Source organism: Amblyraja radiata, chromosome 1 (assembly GCF_010909765.2).
Source record: "Amblyraja radiata isolate CabotCenter1 chromosome 1, sAmbRad1.1.pri, whole genome shotgun sequence".
Taxonomy (NCBI): Eukaryota; Metazoa; Chordata; class Chondrichthyes; order Rajiformes; family Rajidae; genus Amblyraja; species Amblyraja radiata.
In genome coordinates this window covers 14,505,530-14,524,194 of record NC_045956.1, presented here as the reverse complement: position 1 = coordinate 14,524,194, position 18,665 = coordinate 14,505,530, and the positions used below count along the sequence as shown (strand labels likewise).

The following is an 18,665-nucleotide window of genomic DNA, read 5'->3' as shown; positions in this document are numbered from 1 at the left end:
GAAATTAGCCAACTCGGAGCAATTGAAACTACAGTCAGTCTCAGAAGATTATTCGAGATGCAGAAATGTGGTAGATAGTAGATTTAATGGATTAGACACACTGCAGGTATAGGAAGAAAGATGGAAGAACACCAGAAAGGGCAGAAATGCATTGTAAGAGTTATCTGTAATCAATCCCCACTCAAACAGGTTGGTAGCACACGGTTGGTTGTGATGCACAGCAGGGAAGAGAAAATACTAGGTGAGCAATAGTAGTCAGGAATTCATCAAGTAAGGGGAACAGCCAGGCATTTCTATACCGAAAGCAAGACTTCAGAATGGTATTCCATTGTCCTGGTGCCACAGTCAGGGATGTCTTGGAGCAGGTACAGAACATTCTGAAGGAGGGATAGAAAACAGCCCGAGTTCATAGAACGCTAGTATTGATGACGTGGGGACAAAGAGGGATGAGGTCTTCCACAGTGAATTTAAGGAGTTAGGCGGTTTAAATAAAAACTTTAGGCTCATAATCTTACTGCTGATGCCAAATGCTGGTGAAGCTAAAAATGGAAGGATAAGGCAAATTAATACATAGTTGCAAAGCTGCATCCCCATGAGTAGGAGGAAGGTGGCGTAGATGACAAGTCTATGTCAATTCTGTATGACACTCTTTCCAGCTTCCCATATGATTTGTATCCTGCTGCAGTGTTGGAAAAGCTTTGTCACTATCCTCAACACCACCAATTTCCATATCATTTGCAAACAGACCAATCACACCCATATTCACATGGAAGTGGAATTCAGCTCAAATGATAGTACAAGGGAAAACAGTGTATATATAATTACAGTATTTGATCTAATTTTAATAAAATCCTTACCAATGCTTAATTGTGAACAAATTGATTAGAAAGCTAAACCAATGAGTCATTATTCAGGATTTCTTATTAAAAAAAAAAAATTATCAATAGAAATTTAAATCTGATCGTTTACACAAACAGCATGAACATTTATCCTTTAGAGCATATTGTCATGAAGATCATAGCCAATTTGAACTTTGACCTAAACTTCATTTCCTGTCCAATCCCCATAACATTCAATTCTCTTGCAATCTAAAAATACCCAATTTGAATACACTAAATGATTCTGCATTCACACTTCTCAAGCAAATTAAGATCCCCAACAAGGAATTCTCTCTCACTTCTGTCTTAAATGGTCAACCCCTCAGGCGATAACACAGTCCCATTCATGTTCAAAGTTCTCCAAAGGAAATTCAGTCTGAAGTAAGGTCTCGACTTGAAACGTCACTCATTCCTTCTCTCCAGAGATGCTGCCCATCCCGCCGAGTTACTCCAGCATTGCGTCTACCTTCCCCAAAGGAAAGATCCTCCCGACATTTTATTTCTCAATAACCAAAGTGTGAATGAGATCGATTCCAATGTAATATAGTTTATAACTGTCATCCATACATTTATAAAGACATGCACATGCAAGCTGGAAAATGATTAATCAATTAAGCACATTTAAAAGATTGTATGCAAATTTAAAAGCTGCTTTGCAGGATCACAAAGAATCGGTAAAGGATTTGGGATAATGAACGTTGTTTATTCATCAAAGAAAGTATCATTGTAGCGATCATTGTGGAGAAAGTTACTCGAAAGACTGGATGAGGCATTGAACAGTTGTCAATCTTGGTACGTAAATCCCACTTTTGAAGTTAAACCATTCAAACACAACAGCACAAAGCTGACACTATGGGTACGTGTGTCCAAGAACACATTTTTTATGAACCTCCAAATATATCAATTGAGCGCCGCCAAAAATTAAGCAGCCTAATCACAAAAGTCATGGGACATTGAATGTTTTTCCCATCTGTTCCTTTTTATAGCTCCTCACAGGAAACAGGTGTGGATAGTGTTCATATCAAAATCGTAAATACTAATTTACACAAAGCTTTGGGTTCAAGGAGAAAAGGGGACAACACCAAATGAATAAACAATGTAGAGAATTATGGGCGTACATTCAGGAGGTTTACCTAGCAACCAGAATATGCAAGATTAAGTTTTTGCCGAACATTGAAAAAAAAAAAAAAAGAGGCAAATGATTTGGAAAGCTTTGAATGAGGCAGGTCAGAGGTTCAAAAGTCAGGTTGATCTGTCCAAAGGGAAATAAGAAAACCTTTCTGAAGCTCATTTTCCTTTTAATGCACCTCTTCCATACCCCCACCCCCAAATCTATATCACCCCTTCTGGTTTACATTTTACTCTTCTCACATCATCTCCCTTGCACTTCTAGCCTTTGTCACTTGCGCCATCCACCTGCCGATCAAAATCACCCACACATGCATCCATTTATTATTTTCCAGGCTCTGCCCTTTCTCCAGCACTGTTTTCCAGCTTTATTCTCCCTACCACAATCAGCCTGAAAAAGGGGCCAGATCCAAAACATTGTTTGCCCACTTCCTCCAATTACTCCTGCACTGCTTTGAAATCAGACACTCAAACCTGTGACCTCTAACAAAGAGCACGACAAGGAAATCTTTTGGAAATACGAACATCTCCAAGTAGCCCATCATGGTAAACTTGGAAATAAATAATCAAACCTTCATTATCAGTGATACCAGGTGGGTTTCGGCCCGAAACGTTGCCTATTTCCTTCGCTCCATAGATGTTGCTGCACCCGCTGAGTTTCTCCAGCATTTTTGCATACCAGATCATGGATAGCGCTCTCCAACAGTACTGCACTTCAGGATGGAGGCACATTGCCAACTTCTCAGGGATGGCCATTAGATGTTGCCCTTGCGATCATAGATCACAAAAAACAGACTGATGCCTTCTGATTGTATAATGATTTTCAATATGTCCTGCTTCTTGTACCTTAATAATGAATTGTAGCTCCTTTCAACCCCCTCCACCCCCCCCCTTTCAATTTATCCCTCCTATTTTATGTTTCCAAACAATTATTTTTCATAGCTGAGAATTTGTACTGCAAAAGAGCCTCATCTAGTTTATATACAAAACCCAGATCCTACTTGGAAGGAGATTTTGGCAAGTGAAAGTGATTACAAAGGAAGACAGGTCTAATGTGTAATATGTTAGTGAACCTGGCAAATATATAAACTGCACTAGATAAAATCTTTTGCTCAAGCACAATCACGTTCTCTTTCACCTTAGATAATTTTGCTTAGAATCCTCAAACTGGATTTGGTGACAATACCTTTGATTCATTCATTGGCGGTATTGTCCACAGCAAAGCAGCGTGCGAACTGTAAATCAATTTACTCAAAACTACAGCAACATCGCAAGCAGAGCAATTTCTCCAGGAACATCTTGTTCGAGGAACAGACATACACATTGTGCATAAATCAATTTCAGTCACGTAGAGCAGTGAGGTCATCAGGTTTCATAGCAAAAATGCCCAGCATCTCTTTTCTAGCTGGCGTTAAACCTCAAAGAATCACAGACTCATTACAGCATTGGTGGTGACCATTTGCCCTTCAAATTTATGCCTACTCTTTTTACATCAATCCAATTTTAATCCCATAATTCCAATGTCCTAGTTTGTAATGTCAAATTCACACTGCCTCACAATCCTCCAAACATTACAATGTGTCCAATCCTCTGTTTAATAATAATAATAATAAATTTTATTTATGGGCGCCTTTCAAGAGTCTCAAGGACACCTTACAAAAATTTAGCAGGTAGAGGAAAAACATGTAAGGGGAATGAAATAAATAGTAGCGACATGACTAGTACACAAAGTAAAGACAGAATTCAATACAAAACACAATATGAGGCAATTAATGCACAGATGAAAAGGGAGGGGGACGTGGGGCTAAGGATAGGCAGAGGTGAAGAGATGGGTCTTGAGGCGGGACTGGAAGATGGTGAGGGACACGGAATTGCGGATCAGTTGGGGGAGGGAGTTCCAGAGCCTGGGAGCTGCCCTGGAGAAAGCTCTGTCCCCAAAACTGCGGAGGTTGGACTTGTGGATGGAGAGGAGACCGGCTGATGTGGATCTGAGGGACCGTGAGGGTTGGTAGGGGGAGAGGAGGTCAGTGAGATATGGGGGGTGGGGGGGGCAGATGGTGGAGGGCTTTGTAGGTGAGGATCAGGATTTTGTAGTTGATCCGGTGGGAGATGGGAAGCCAGTGAAGTTGTTTGAGGACTGGAGTGATGTGATGCCAGGATTTGGTGTGGGTGATGAGTCGGGCGGCTGCGTTCTGGACCAGTTGGAGTCGGTTGATGTAGGTGGAGCTGATGCCAAGGAGAAGTGAGTTGCAGTAGTCCAGTCGGGAGGAGATGAAGGCATGGATGAGTCTTTCAGCAGCGGGAGGTGTGAGAGAGGGTCTGAGTTTGGCGATGTTGCGGAGATGAAAGAAGGAGGTTTTAATGACATGGCGGATGTGAGGCTCAAGGGAGAGGGTGGAATCAAAGATCACGCCAAGGTTGCGGGCCTGGGGAGATGGGGAGACAGTGGTGCCGTCGATGGTGAGAGTGGGGTTATTGATTTTGCTGAGTGTGGCTTTGGAGGCTATGAGGAGGAATTCTGTCTTACCGCTGTTGAGTTTGAGGAAATTATGTTGCATCCAGGTTTTTATAGCTGACAAACAGGAGTTGATATGGGAGAGGGGGGGGGGGGGGGTTTTGGGGGGATTTGGTGCCGAGGTAGATCTGGGTGTCATCAGCGTAACAGTGGAAGTCCAGGTTGAAGTGGCGGAGTATCTGACCAAGGGGGAGGATGTAGATGATGAAGAGGAGGGGGCCGAGTACGGAGCCTTGGGGAACGCCTTGAGTGACTGTGGCTGTAGCAGAGGTGTGGTTGTGGAGAGAGATGAAGTGGGATCTGTTGAAAAGGTAGGAACGGAGCCAGCTGAGTGCAGAGCCTTCAATGCCGAGGTCTTTGAGTCTGGTGAGCAGGATGTTATGGTTCACTGTATCGAAGGCTGCGCTCAGGTCTAGGAGGATGAGGATGTTGCGGGAACCAGTGTCAGCAGAGGTGAGGAGGTCGTTGAGGACTTTGAGGAGAGCAGTTTCTGTGCTATGGAGGGGGCGAAAGCCAGATTGGAGGGGTTCAAGTAGGTTATACGCAAGGAGGTGGGAATGAAGTTGCGACGCAACGATACGCTCCAGGGTTTTTGAAAGAAAGGGGAGGTTTGAGATTGGGCGGTAGTTAATGAGAGAAGAGGGATCAAGACCAGGTTTCTTTAAGATTGGTGTAACAGCAGCAGTTTTGAAAGCGGAGGGGACAATGAGGAGTTGAAGAGATTAGTGAGGTAGGGGCAGAGAACGGGGAGGCAGGACTTCAGCAGGGGAGTGGGGAGAGGGTCGAGGGAGCAGGTAGTGGGTTTGGAAGAGCTGATGAGTTTGGAGATTTCAATAGGGGTGACCAGGTCAAACTGGGAGAGGAAGCAGTGTGGAGGAGGGGTAAGGAGGTCAGTGGAGATGTTGAAAGGAGGGGCCTTGGTAGGTGGTGGAGTAGATGCTGGGGAGTTGGGTACAGGGGATAAAGATTGATAGATGGTGCTGATTTTATCAGCGAAAAAGTGGAGGAATGAGTTGCAGAGATCCGGAGTAGAGGTAGGGAGAGTGTTGGCTCGAGGCTTGAGGAGGTTGCCCACTGTGGAGAAGAGGGTTCTGTGGTTTAGGCAGGGATCGGTGAATATGGAGGAGAGGTAGGCAGATTTTGCAGCAATGAGGGCATCTTTGTAGTCAGTGAGGTGGAGTTTGTAAGCTTCAAGGTGGACTGTGAGAGATGATTTCTTTGTGAGTCGTTCAAGTCGGCGACCAGTCTGTTTCAGTTTACGAAGTGCAGGTGTGTACCAGGGTGAACATGTGTTGAAAGTTACGGTTCTTGTTTTGAGGGGGGCCATAGTGTTAAGGGAGGTAGACAAGGTGGAGTTGAGATGGTTTGTGAGATCATCAGGTGAGATGAGGGTTGCGTCCAGGGGGAGAGTGGTGGAGAGCAGGTCAGAGAGATGGTGGGGATCAATGGATTTTAGATTACGGAAGGTGATTTCTCGGAGGAAGCGGGGAAGGTGTCGGCGAAGGGATGGTGAACCGTATAAGCTTATGATCAGAGAGGGGGAAGAGGCAAGGATGGAGGTCGAGTACCGGTTGATTTGTGGAGCAGACCAGGTCAAGGATGTGACCTTTGTCATGGGTGGGAAAGGTGACGTGCTGAGTGAGAGAGAAGTTGTCAAGTAAACAAAACATGTTTAAACATGTCCATTGCATATCTGTAATCGCTTCCAAGTTTAAAGCCATAGACCCACCTCAAAATCTTAATTCCTAGCTTGTCACTACTAATAACTTCACCTTCAACTGCAAGGGTCTCATTCTGGAAATCCCTCTTTAAACACCACTTCCTTAACAGTTGATTATTTGCTCATCCTTCTGACATGCCAATTGTCTTCCCACCAAATGATTTTCTATAAACAGAAGTACACTAATCTTGTTTGTGCTATGCTTTGCATGAGAATTTCCCTTTGCATTGTTTTTCATCTAATGAAGTCAAAAATGGGTGTTCACAAATGACGATCAAGATGACCAATAACATTTACATTCAACAGACATTACACAATAACATTTAACATACATTTTAAATGGTACATGAATAGGAAAGGTTTAGAGGGTTAAGGGCCAAACGCAAACAGGTGGGACTGGTGTAGAGGGGCTGCTCCCATGCTCAAAGGGAAGATATATGTATTCAAGGGAAGGTACTAGCATGGGCAGCAGGTTGGCTGGATGGCAGAAGGCAAGGAGTGGCAATAAGAAGGGCTTTTTCTAGTTGACTGCCAGTGACTAGCAAACATCCACAGGGGTCGGTGCTGAGGCCACTACTCGTCACGTTGTATATTAATGATTTGGATGTGGGGATTGAAGGCTTTGTGGCCAAGTTTGCAGATGATACAAAGATAGGTAGAGGGGCAGGTAGTATAGCAGGGACTCTGCAGAAGTATTTGGACAGGTTGGGAGAGTGGGCAGAGAAATGGCAGATGGAATAGAGCGTAGCAAAGTGGGGTCATGCATTTTTGTAGTAGGAATAAAGGTGAAGACTATTTTCTAAATGGGGAGAGAATTCAGAAGTTGAAGGTGCAAAGGGACTTGGGAGTGCTGGTGCAGGATTCCCAAAAAGTTAATTTGAATGTCGAATCTGTAGTAAGGAAGCCAAAGGCAATGCTAGCCTTTATTTCGAGATGACTAGAATACAAAAACAGGGATGTAATGCTGAAGCTCTGTAAGACACTAGTCAGTGCATTTGGAGTATTGGGAGCAATTTTGGGCCCCATAATCCGAGGAAGGATTAGCTGGCGCTGGAGAGGGTCCAGAGGAGGTTTACAAGAATGACCCCAGGAATGAGTGGGTTAACATATGATGAGCGTTTGATGGCACTGAACCGCTACTCGCTGGAGTTTAGAAGGGTGATGAGGGACCTCATTGAAACTTAGCGAATAGTGGATGTAGAGAGGATGTTTCCACTAGTGGGAGAGTTTAGCACCAGAGGTTATAGCTCCTATCACTTATGAACAAGCTGTATGGCCATGACTCTAAATGACCCAAGTTTAGAACCAAAGTTTTGAGGATTTTAAATTTACTAACAAAGGCAGATTGCTACACAATACTCAAGAGACATTTAATAACCACTAGCTTAGAGCAGATCATTAATGTACCTTTAATGATCTGAACATGGATGCACGTGGGGGCCCAAAGAGAGAAATGGATGGGTTCCCCACTCAGTGGCTTCAGATAGCATTGTGCAAATTCTCCTGTGGTTTGGTGTGCAACATTTTCATAGTTCAGATGACCAGCAAACCTAATTTTCCAATGCTCTGGAGTCTAATTTTGCACCAAGAACCAAAGCTGTCAGGATCAGGGTAAGCTGGACAAAGGTCTTTTGGGGAAAATAATGAAAGTTTGACGGGTTCAGGCAGCATCTCTGGAGAATGCGCATAAGTAATGTTTCAGGTTGGGACCCTTTGTTGGGCTGATTGTGGTTACCGGGGGGAGGGGAGATTAGGAATAATTTTGGCCAATTTAGCAAATGTGTCCATCATGCAACTTCATAAAGCAGTATTCTCAGCTTTGACTGTCATCAGCATTCCTGACCAAATTATAATTTATACTTCCCATATGCATCATCTGATATCATGAGGAAAAGTGTACAAAATCTTCTCAATAAAAGACTAGGCAGGTCCAGCAAAACAAAAAGTTATATGTACACTACCAAAGTGTTTATCAATATAATTTCTGTTGGCAGATGGATGCAGGGTAAGCAAGGTAGCAAAAGGGTTACTGCAAATAGATGGGAATGCCTTTGCAGTTTTTCCCCACAATCACATTTGTTTGAATATCAGATAAATCTCACCAGCCAATAAATAGGCACAAAAATTGAAGGGAAATACCATTACCAACTGCAGACTATGAATTTTCCCCAAAGGTTATGCAAAACTTAAATAAATTTGCGGATTTTACTTTGCTTGAAGTCACAGGCAAGCCAAGAAGTGTTATAAAAAAAAAACTCTTACCATTTAGCTATGACACGAGTTCTGACAGTTAATCAAGAAGGGGATATGCAAGGTATTAAAAACAAATTAAGGAATTAGCTAAACAACGATGGAAGGAAAGAGTAATTAAAAACAACTGAATGCACAAACTTATTGCCAGAGTGTCATGGTGTAAAGTGCATGTAGGAAATTAAGAGTGGGATAAAGAATGATTTCATAAGAGGCAAATTTAAAACCAGTATTACAAAATATTTCTTCACGTAAAATGGTATTTCAAACATCACAAAAATTTATGGACTCTCGATTGCAAAGCGCTCGATGGAAACATTAAGATTGATGATAATTAAGTCTGCTAAAAAAGTCCTAATTTCAACCTCATTATATCTCCACTACCACACAATGGCAAGTAAAATTCTACTCTCTGCCTTACATCCATGAAATCTGAAGGACAAAACCAATTCAAACATGACAAAAAAAATGTTTTTAATAGGAGAGTAAAGAAATCCTTCACAACACACAGAATATCTAAATGCAGTATTCACACCACAGGATCATCCCATAAGCATTAACTTTATACAAATACCACACTGTCGATCCAGAACAGGATATCAACATGACACCAAGGCAAAAGAGCAAAGCCTTCCTATTTTGCAGTTGCTGCAGCCATACAGTTCTCTAACAAGCCTGGTAGCAAGTAATTCAATCTTCTAGATCTGCTGATGTTCGCCAACCACTCACATTTTACAGCATCAGTAAAACACAACTGAATTATAGCCCTGTAATTCATTCCCAGAGATTTGTTACCCTGCATACAATACACTGTGCCCTCCATAATGTTTGGGACAAAGACCCATCATTTATTTCTTTGCCTCTGTACTCCACAATTTGAGATTTGTAATGAAAAATAAATAAATCACATGTGGTTAAAGTGCACATTGTCAGATTTTAATAAAGACAATTTTTATACATTTTGGTTTCACCATGTAGAAATGTCAGCAGTGTGTATACATAGTCCCCCTCCTCAATTTCAGGGCACCATCATGTTTGGGACACAGCAATGTCATGTAAATGAAAGTAGTCATGTTTAATATTTTTTTGCATATCCTTTGCTTGATGACTGCTTGAAGTTGTGGGTTGTCTTCTCTGGTGATGTTCTGCCAGGCCTGTATTGCAGCCATCTTTAGCTTATGCTTGTTTTGGGGGCTAGTCCCCTTCAGTTTTTTCTTCAGCATATAAAAGGCATGATCAATTGGGTTCAGATCGGATGATTGACTTGGCCATTCAAGAATTGACAATTTTTTAGCTTTGAAAAACTCCTTTGATGCTTTAGCAGTATGTTTGGGATCATTGTCTTGCTGTCGAATGAACCACCAGCCAATGAGTTTTGAGGCATTTGTTTGAACTTGAACAGATAGGATGTGTCTGTGCACTTCAGAATTCAGTATGCTACTACCACCAGCAGTTGTAATATCAATGAAGATAAGTGAGCCAGTACCTTCAGCAGCCATACACGCCCAGGCCGTAACACCCCCACCACCGTGTTTCACAGATGAGGTGGTATGCTTTGGATCTTGGGAAGTTCCTTCTCTCCTCCATACTTTGCGCTTGCCATCACTCTACTATAAATTAATCTTCATCTCAACTGTCCACAAGACCTTTTCCAGAACTGTGATTGCTCTTTTAAGTACTTCTTGGCAAACTGAAACCTGGCCATCCTATTCTTGCAGCTAACCAGTGGTTTGTATCTTGCAGTGTAGCCTCTGTATTTCTCTTCATTAAGTTTTCTACGGATAGTGGTCATTGCCAAATCCACTCTTGACTCCCGAAGAGTGTTTCTGATCTGTCGGACAGGTGTTTGGGGATTTTTCTTTATTATAGAGTGAATTCTTCTATCATCAGCTATGGAGGTCTTCCTTGGCCTGCCAGTCCCTTTGTGATTAGTAAGCTCACCAGTGCCCTCTTTCTTCTTAATGATGTTCCAAACTGTTGATTTTGGTAAGCCGAAGGTTTGGCTGATGTCTCTATAACAGTTTTATTCTTGGTTCTCAGTCTCATAATGGCTTCTTTGACTTTTGGCACAACTTTGGTCCTCATGTTGATAAACAGCAATACAAGTTTCCAAAGGTGATGGAAAGACTGGAGGAAAGACTAGGTGCTGAGAGCTCGTATACCTGCATTAAGGAGGCAATTAAACACACCCAAGCCATGTGTCCCAAACATTATGGCGCCCTGAAATGGGGGGGACTATGTATAAACACAGCTGTCATTTCTACATGGTGAAACCAAAATGTATAAAAATGGCCTTTAATAAAATCAGACAATGTGCACTTTAACCACATGTGATTGTTCTCTTACAAATCTCAAATTGTGGAGTACAGAGGTAAATAAATAAATGATGGGTCTTTGTCCCAAACATTATGGAGGGCACTGCGGATACCTCAGCAAAATAAACAAGGCAGTAGGATAATGCTGGTGATCTTATGTTTCACTAATTTAAGGCTGGTGGTGGATGAAAGTGGGGGTCCAAAGCTTTAAAAGTGAAACCCCTTGAAAAGCAAAGAAGTATTCAAACAGTTTAAATGCTTCATTGCATAGGCAAATGTTAAAAACAAAACTATCCTGACCTATTAGTCTGCTGATCCAAATGTCAATTTTCACAGGTCAAAGACTTTAAAAAAAATAGTATCAGATCTACTGACATAATTTTTAAAATATAATTTTTTTTAAAAACAACTTCGTAGTAATCAAATCTATTGGCCACCCACTGCTCAGAACACTAAGGCCACACCATACACTGATTTCCTGTCCAATCAAATGGTTTAATTACTACATCTGGGATAATGGGCTCACATCTTGACTTTCACTGACTGACCTGATGTAGACTAGAGTATCATTTTGCACCATTTCTGAGCTGTAAATCAATTGAGGATTTCAAAGAAGGTTGAAGAGCCTGGTAATGATGCTTTCTCTAGTCTCTTGGGATTCCACATTACAAGGAATGTACATTATTTATAAAGAATAGCTGGTGTGTCCATTAAAGCTTTCAGGCTCAGAGTAAACAAGAGCTTTTGCATTTCAATTGTCACAACCTATGCTGCACTCAAATATTCTCTTTATGTAGCTCTTGTCAATTAGAAATTATCAGCAAAAGGAAACCCTGTGTTATAACAGCTCAGGTAGTGAAATTCACAAATTACTACCAAAAAGATATATTCGCTCACAGAATGTCTTTATTAATTAAACCCATTTCTTGACCCACACGCAGATGATACGGCTTGGCGCAAAAAAAAAAAAAACGCCTCCAACAGTTTACAGGGATGGAACCCCCTATTCCTCCACCCAACACATACCCCACTGTCGCCAGTGCTTTTCATGTGTGTTCGGTATTTTTCTCTTCCGAATATCACAATTTTCTTCATGAACCATGTTTCAACATTTCATCTTTTATCCAAACAATATTTTTTTTAAATCAATTGTACTTTGTAACTCTGGACAGCCAGAAGACTTTAGTTGGTCAATAACAATGAAAACCAAAAAAGCCCACAAATTGTAAAACAAATCAATTTAACAAAACCGAGCAAGTCACACACAGGCTGCCAAAATTGTGACTTTCACAACTTCAGATGTCCCAAAGTCATTGACAGCCAATGTCATAGTTACTGTTGTAATGTGACATTGGCATTATTCAGCAAACATGAAGGTTTACCCCCAGAGGTTCAAAACAGCACTATAGATCTTTCTAGATCCAGTCAACAGAAGAGATGAGCCTTGGGTTAAACTTCTCATCCAAAAAGAAAACCAGAATCTCAAAAATAACAACACTTATACTTCACTGCTTTCGAAGATCAACCGAGAAGCAAATATTTAGATCTCCAGACAGATCATGAACTCTCAACCTCAATTAAATCACATACATGAGCAGTTACATTTTATTCCTCATATATTGAGAAGCTTAGCTTGAAAATAATCAGTGATAATTATCAAAAGCTACCCAATTAGAGAGGAAAAAAAACACAAGTTTCTTCTTGACCAGATCAAGCTATCACTGGAGCTTATAAAACACCTGTCGCTGTCTAGTTTCACACTAGGCATTTTCAGAAAGCGTTGAACAAAACAAGACAGTGGACCTCAAGGTAATTTAGTTTTGTTTTTTTAATTAAAACCTTTTTTGTATTCATTATTTAGCTGATTTTTTTTAATATAGCATAGCTGTAGGATAATTTTGACATTAGTTTTATTAATACATCAAGTCCAGAGCAAAAATATTAAACCAGGTGCACAATTTTAACTACTTATTGGCCTTCCCAAATGATACAAGCTTGCAATTCTATCCAAGCATCTTCAATAGTTTGGATAGAATTGTACAATTAAAAGAAACAAACTGGTTTGAAACCTTCTTATTGACTTACAATGAAATAGAAGCACCAACAGATTAATTTTGCTCAAAATGGCAGACAAAAATTTCTTATAACATAAAATTACCATGATGCATACCACGAACAGGATACAAATCCTGGACAAATGACAAAGAATTATAAAATCATGAGGGAAACATATAAAGTAAGTGCAGTCTGTTACCCAGATTAGGGGAAATCAAAAACAAGAGCATATACGTTTAAGGTGAGAGGGCAAGTTTTAATAATAACCCAAGAGGCAATTTTTTCACTCAGAGGGTGGTCTACTACTTCTTCTTGCATATGGCGTGCACAGCCTAAAGTTGTAAGACAACTTGTTCAGTTTGATCTTCTGTTTGTGCACGCCAGGTTGATTGCATTCGGCGAAACAGGGTGGACCACGTGAAGGTTGCATTCTCCCACTCAGAGGGTGGTAGATTAATGGAACAGGCTGCCAAAGGAGGTAGTTGAGGCAGATTCTACAACAGCATTTAGAAGACACTTCGACAGGTACATGGGCAGGAAGGGTTTAGAGGGATATGGGCAAACACAGGCAAATAGGACTAGCTTAGATGGGGCATCTTGGATGATTTTGAACCAAAGTGCCTGTTTCTAAGCTGTGTGACTAATTATATTTGTGTAGGAATTAACTGAGGATGCTGGTTTAAATCAAAGGTAGACACAAAATGCCGTAGTAACTCAGCAGGACAGGCAGCATCTCTGGAGAGAAGGAATGGGCGACGTTTCGGGACGAGGCCATTCTTCAGACCAATTATATCTACGTAGGAAGAGTACATCAAATTTGTTTCGTACTGGTACAGCTCCACATCTTCTGGTTGTTTTTTTTAATACAAGATGGCAATGGATGCAATTAAGTTATTTAAACCTGGAAAATCATAGCTTAGACTCACAATGCAGCTATATACACTTCAACTAACATCCATTGAGAATAATGAATGGCTGATTTTTCTCAATGAGCATTATCAAAGTGATCTAAAGAAAACAAACTGTACAATTTGTATCTCGTGGACCAATAAATACTATTCTTTTACCTTAATATAGTCAACAAATAAAATTTGATGCTCTGAACCCTTATTTATTGTCAGCGATGGATCAGTTGATGTCATGGTCCACCGAGACAGTCTTGCTTTTAAAGACCCACTTTTAATTGAGCAAGCACAAAATTTAGGCTGACACCTGAAAAAAGTAAAGAGAATTCCACTCCTAGGACATTAAACAAAACAATACACTGGTCAATATTTAAGCCTCAACAAAAACCACTAAAAACTTATTACCTAGTCTTTATTGTATTGCTATTTGAGAATACTTACTGTCTGTAAAATAGCAAGCCTTTTCCTACACATCTCCAAAATTCCTTCAATGACAAAAGAGTGCTTTCAGACCCTGAAAGGCATGATACAAAACACACATCTTATTTGCTGCAACAGCTGTTGCTCACACAACCTCACTTGCATCCAATACAAGAAAAAGGTCGTAATAAAAGATCAAGCCTCCACTGTAATTTTGTGTAATTTTTAAATATTTAAAACGTATGCTTTTTTTTGTTGTGCAATGTTCACTGTAGTTTTAAAACACGATTTAATCACTTTTCATCCCCACTCCCACCATGCTTGGGCAATGGAAGGGAAGACTACCAAAGACCAATAGCATGAACAAACTGAAGCAAAGGACCTAGACACCAGACACAAACAGTCAACAGCCAAATTGTAGAGGAATGCATAACTCTACTTTAACAAAATAACTCTCCATCCATGGAAATCTATTTATGCTTTTCATTAGACCTAAATCCTGATTTAATCCTTATGAGATACAGTATAGTGAGCAATATTTTTCTCAGATAGAATTCTGAATCATAAAAATGCAAACCATTACATTTAACATGTGCAAGACTGAAAATGCACTTCAAAGCATGTTTCACAAAAAATATTCTTTGATAGGAACTAAATTTGTTTTAAATTCAAATCCCTATTCAAATTTTGACCAAAATGTTCTCCAATACTAATGAGTCTATTAAACCCATTAACTGAAATGCATCTGCTAGTATATAGCTGAGTACAAGCATAACTCCACCTTTAAGGACCACAATACCAAATCAAATTATGATTTTTATCAAATACGAAGTAATGAAATTACTCACCACTGTTGTAAAGAACTAATGACACAAACCCATCACCATTTGCAACCAGGTTATGTGTTCTGAATCTAGGTATTTTATTCTGTTGAGAATTTTAATCAACTTATCTGAAATGAAGCTTTCAAACTCAGCACCAGCATACAGAGGGAAGGATTAAAAAAAACGTTTTGGCTACTGTACTTAACCTATCGCTTCTTCTACGCAGAAAACATACAATTCATGTCTGCAAACCCTTATGCAAACTCAGTCCATACTACTTCCCAAGTGTATGAAGTATCTTTAAGTCAGGAAGGAGGGGGACATGAAGACAACTCATTAAGAAAACACAAGGGGCAAGAATTATCCTAAATGCCCAAAAGTAATTCAAGATTCAGAGAAGTCCCTCAAAAATGGCTGTTCAAAAAAAACAGCATGTTAATAATACACGGTTGTTTACCTGAAGCAGCAAGTTCAAAAAGTATTCATCAATAACAGGGATAAACTTATGTCAATGTTCATGTGAACAACTTATTAGTTTAATAAATTGGTCAGAGTCCAGCTATTAATTAAACATGCTCAAAGTGAAATTTAAGGACATGCTATTTATTTAAAAAACATTTTAAAATAAACAGTTGAACTTCAAGCTCACCCAAAGGAAGGAAGAACATAAATGCTGGAGAATAGTGCTAATAGTGAGAGGATACATCGAGGTGGGGGAAAAAGCAAGACAAGGACAAATTTCCTGTCCTTTTCGTAAATGAATCTCTGCCTTGAACAGATTCCTGTCATAGCGCCAAGAAGAATGCATGGCAGATCATGCATCAGCATACGCAAAAAAAACCTCCAATACAGATAAAATAAATTTATTGAACACATGACATTGCAAACTGAATGCTAATTCACCGTGGATGATTCCATCATAAAGGTTTAGTTTAAAATACACAAATATAAACTGAACCAATCAAAACCAGAGTAGATACTTTTATACAAACTCAGAAAGACCTGCTTGGAAGGCAATAAAATATTCGTTTTCTATCATAAAATCAGATCATTGTAAAATGAAGTACATTTAAATTAGACCTTTCACAATCCAAGTGTTTTTAAATAAACATTTTACTGTAACATTCCTCATTCTGCCAGGTGTCCAGTAGTCATGTTTTAATTACAAGAAAAAAAATAAACGTGGCGTATGTGATACTTTGTGTTTCAGCCAATGATCCATGAAAAAGAAATTGAAATCAGGAAGGCAATTTCACAAGATTCAAATCAAAGTTAGATATTCAAAAAACGGATCCATATTCAGTTACAACTAATAAGAAATATTAGTATGATCTAAAAATATAGGACCCTTAGCGCTGTTAAATAGTATTTGGCGCACAATCAGGATTAGCTAAATACAGAAAATCATTCCAATACAATTTACATCGTCGGAGACAGGAGTAAGTGGTTGTTACCCCAACTCTATCCCAAGAAAAGAACAACATCCCATTAACTTTTCAGGGAAGGAAAAAAACTTTAATTGTAGCACAAACGACACGAGCTAAAATAGTCGCACAAAAGAATTGACCAGCAGACAGATTTTGCAGCTGTGAAGCGTGGAGCCTTGAAACCAGACGAACTTTCCCGGGAGATGAGCTGAGCTGAGCTGCATTTTTCCCCTCTGGGTCTGACTACTTTTGCCCCTTTTCCCCGGTGACGCCATGTTGGTCGATAAGTACTTTTGGAAAAGAAGGCAAAGAACGCCACAACTTTCCTCATTTTAAACGTCCTCACGGAAAAAAGAAAGTCAGTCGAACGCTGAAGGAGAGAAGCATCTATTACCGAGGGGGAGGAGAGGGAGGGTTAATGTTATCTGTTTAATTACCTGTGTCGCCGGGACTGAGCCGCCACCTCCTCCACTCGGTCCTCGCCGCCGCTCCATCTGCGGCTCATTCAACAAGCTGCAAACCGCCCGAGCCCGGCGTCAGCCAGCCTGCGCCGCATCACCCTGCCTGCCTGCCTGCCTGCCGTGTAGCAGCCCGCACGCCCGCCCGCCGGCCGGCACTGGCGGCACTACTTCCACAACCACTTTCCCGGAGGGATTCGAAGCTACAAACGCCCGTCAGCGCACCCACCCATTCTAAACATTGCAATGCTGCTACAACCTGCAGCAGCTTCTCTAATGCAGCCCTCGCTGTTTTGTTTCCAGTTTACATATTAATTATTCACAACTTCCTTAATGCACGCTACTGCCTCGTTTGCAAACGTCATTATTTACCCCCCCCCCTGATTTAGTTAGCGTCTCATTTTATTCAAACACCATGATATATTTATTTATTTATTTATTTATTAGTTAGTTATTTCGGACAGAATAAAAGAATAAAAAGCAAATGTGAAACAGCATACAAAAAACAAAACAAAAATATTTATAAAGTGTCATAAACAATATCTATAAATAAATGAAATCAGGAATATTGAAATCAGGAAGGCAATTTCACAAGATTCATATCAAAGTTAGATATTCAAAAAACGGATTCATATTCAGTTACAACTAATAAGAAATATTAGTATGATCTAAAATGATAGGACCCTTAACGTGTACCTTCGATTTTCCCGCATCTGCAGTTCCTTCTTAAACACCATGATATATAAAATAGGCACAAATGTCGGAGTCTCTATAATGCTGAAGCTTAATTTCAAACCTGTAGTGATCCATTAAGGTCACTTATATTTTGACGGATTAAAACATATAATAACAAGTAGCTATTTTTCAAATTTGTACTATCAAATCAACACGTAATTAGATTCTGCTATTATGATTGCCGAAGTTTCTTGCATTGAAGCATGTCTTTAAACCCGATCTCTGACTAAATTGACTCGTCAATAATATTTCCAGAGTCCTTCGATATTAACTCCTTTACATTTTACAACCAAACAATATTTTCAATGGTTCTCACGTCTTTTTTGAACCTCTTGATTGATGTCTTAGGTGTCCTGTAATGAAAATTTGCGATATCGAATGGAATCATTTTGTCAAGGGTGAAAAGAACAAGAGGGAGACAATATAACTAATTATTTTCCTTCCTGAAGACGCCATTATGCAAATTACACCTCCTCTCATTATGGTAGGATGGAAGAATACCTGAAAGACTCACAGTTCACAGTTTGCCATGAAAAAGGTATCACCAAACTGGACAGGTATGAACATTTACTTCTCTAACTTCAGGTAGCCCTTGCTCTCTCTCTTCACTCACCCCCTCCCCCCTTCCCAGTTCTCCCACTAGTCTCATTGTCTCCGCCTGCGTTCTTTCTTTGTCCTACCCCCTCACCTAACATCAGTCTGAAGAAGGGTCTCGACCTGAAACGTCGCCAATTTGAGGAAGGACATTCTTGCTATTGAGGGAGTGCAGCGTAGGTTTACATGGCTAATTCCCGGGATGGCGGGACTGTCATATGCTGAGAGAATGGAGCAGCTGGGCTTGTACACTCTGGAGTTTAGAAGGATGAGAGGATATCTCATTGAAACATATAAGATTGTTAAGGGGTTGGACACACTAGAGGCAGGAAACATGTTCCTGATGTTGGGGAAGTCCAGAACCAGGGGCCACAGTTTAAGAATAAGGAGTAAGCCATTTAGAACGGAGACGAGGAAACACTTTTTCTCACAGAGAGTGGT

General features: G+C 40.3%; 1 protein-coding gene across 3 annotated transcripts in view; it reads right to left on the bottom strand.

Moving 5' to 3' along the window:
* Positions 1 to 17,003, bottom strand: part of smad1 (SMAD family member 1) — a 72,740-nt gene extending 55,737 nt beyond the window's left edge. The window contains exons 1-2 of one of the 3 annotated variants that reach the window (XM_033017960.1): positions 16,875 to 16,964; positions 14,208 to 14,280 (exon numbers count right to left, since the gene is read on the bottom strand). The gene's annotated coding sequence lies outside the window, so the exon portion shown is untranslated. Of the gene's footprint in view, positions 1 to 14,207; positions 14,281 to 16,577; positions 16,719 to 16,874 lie in introns of those variants that run through there. The other 2 variants (XM_033017945.1, XM_033017953.1) reach the window with 2 other exon arrangements.
* Between the last annotated feature and the right edge of the window lie 1,662 nt (positions 17,004 to 18,665).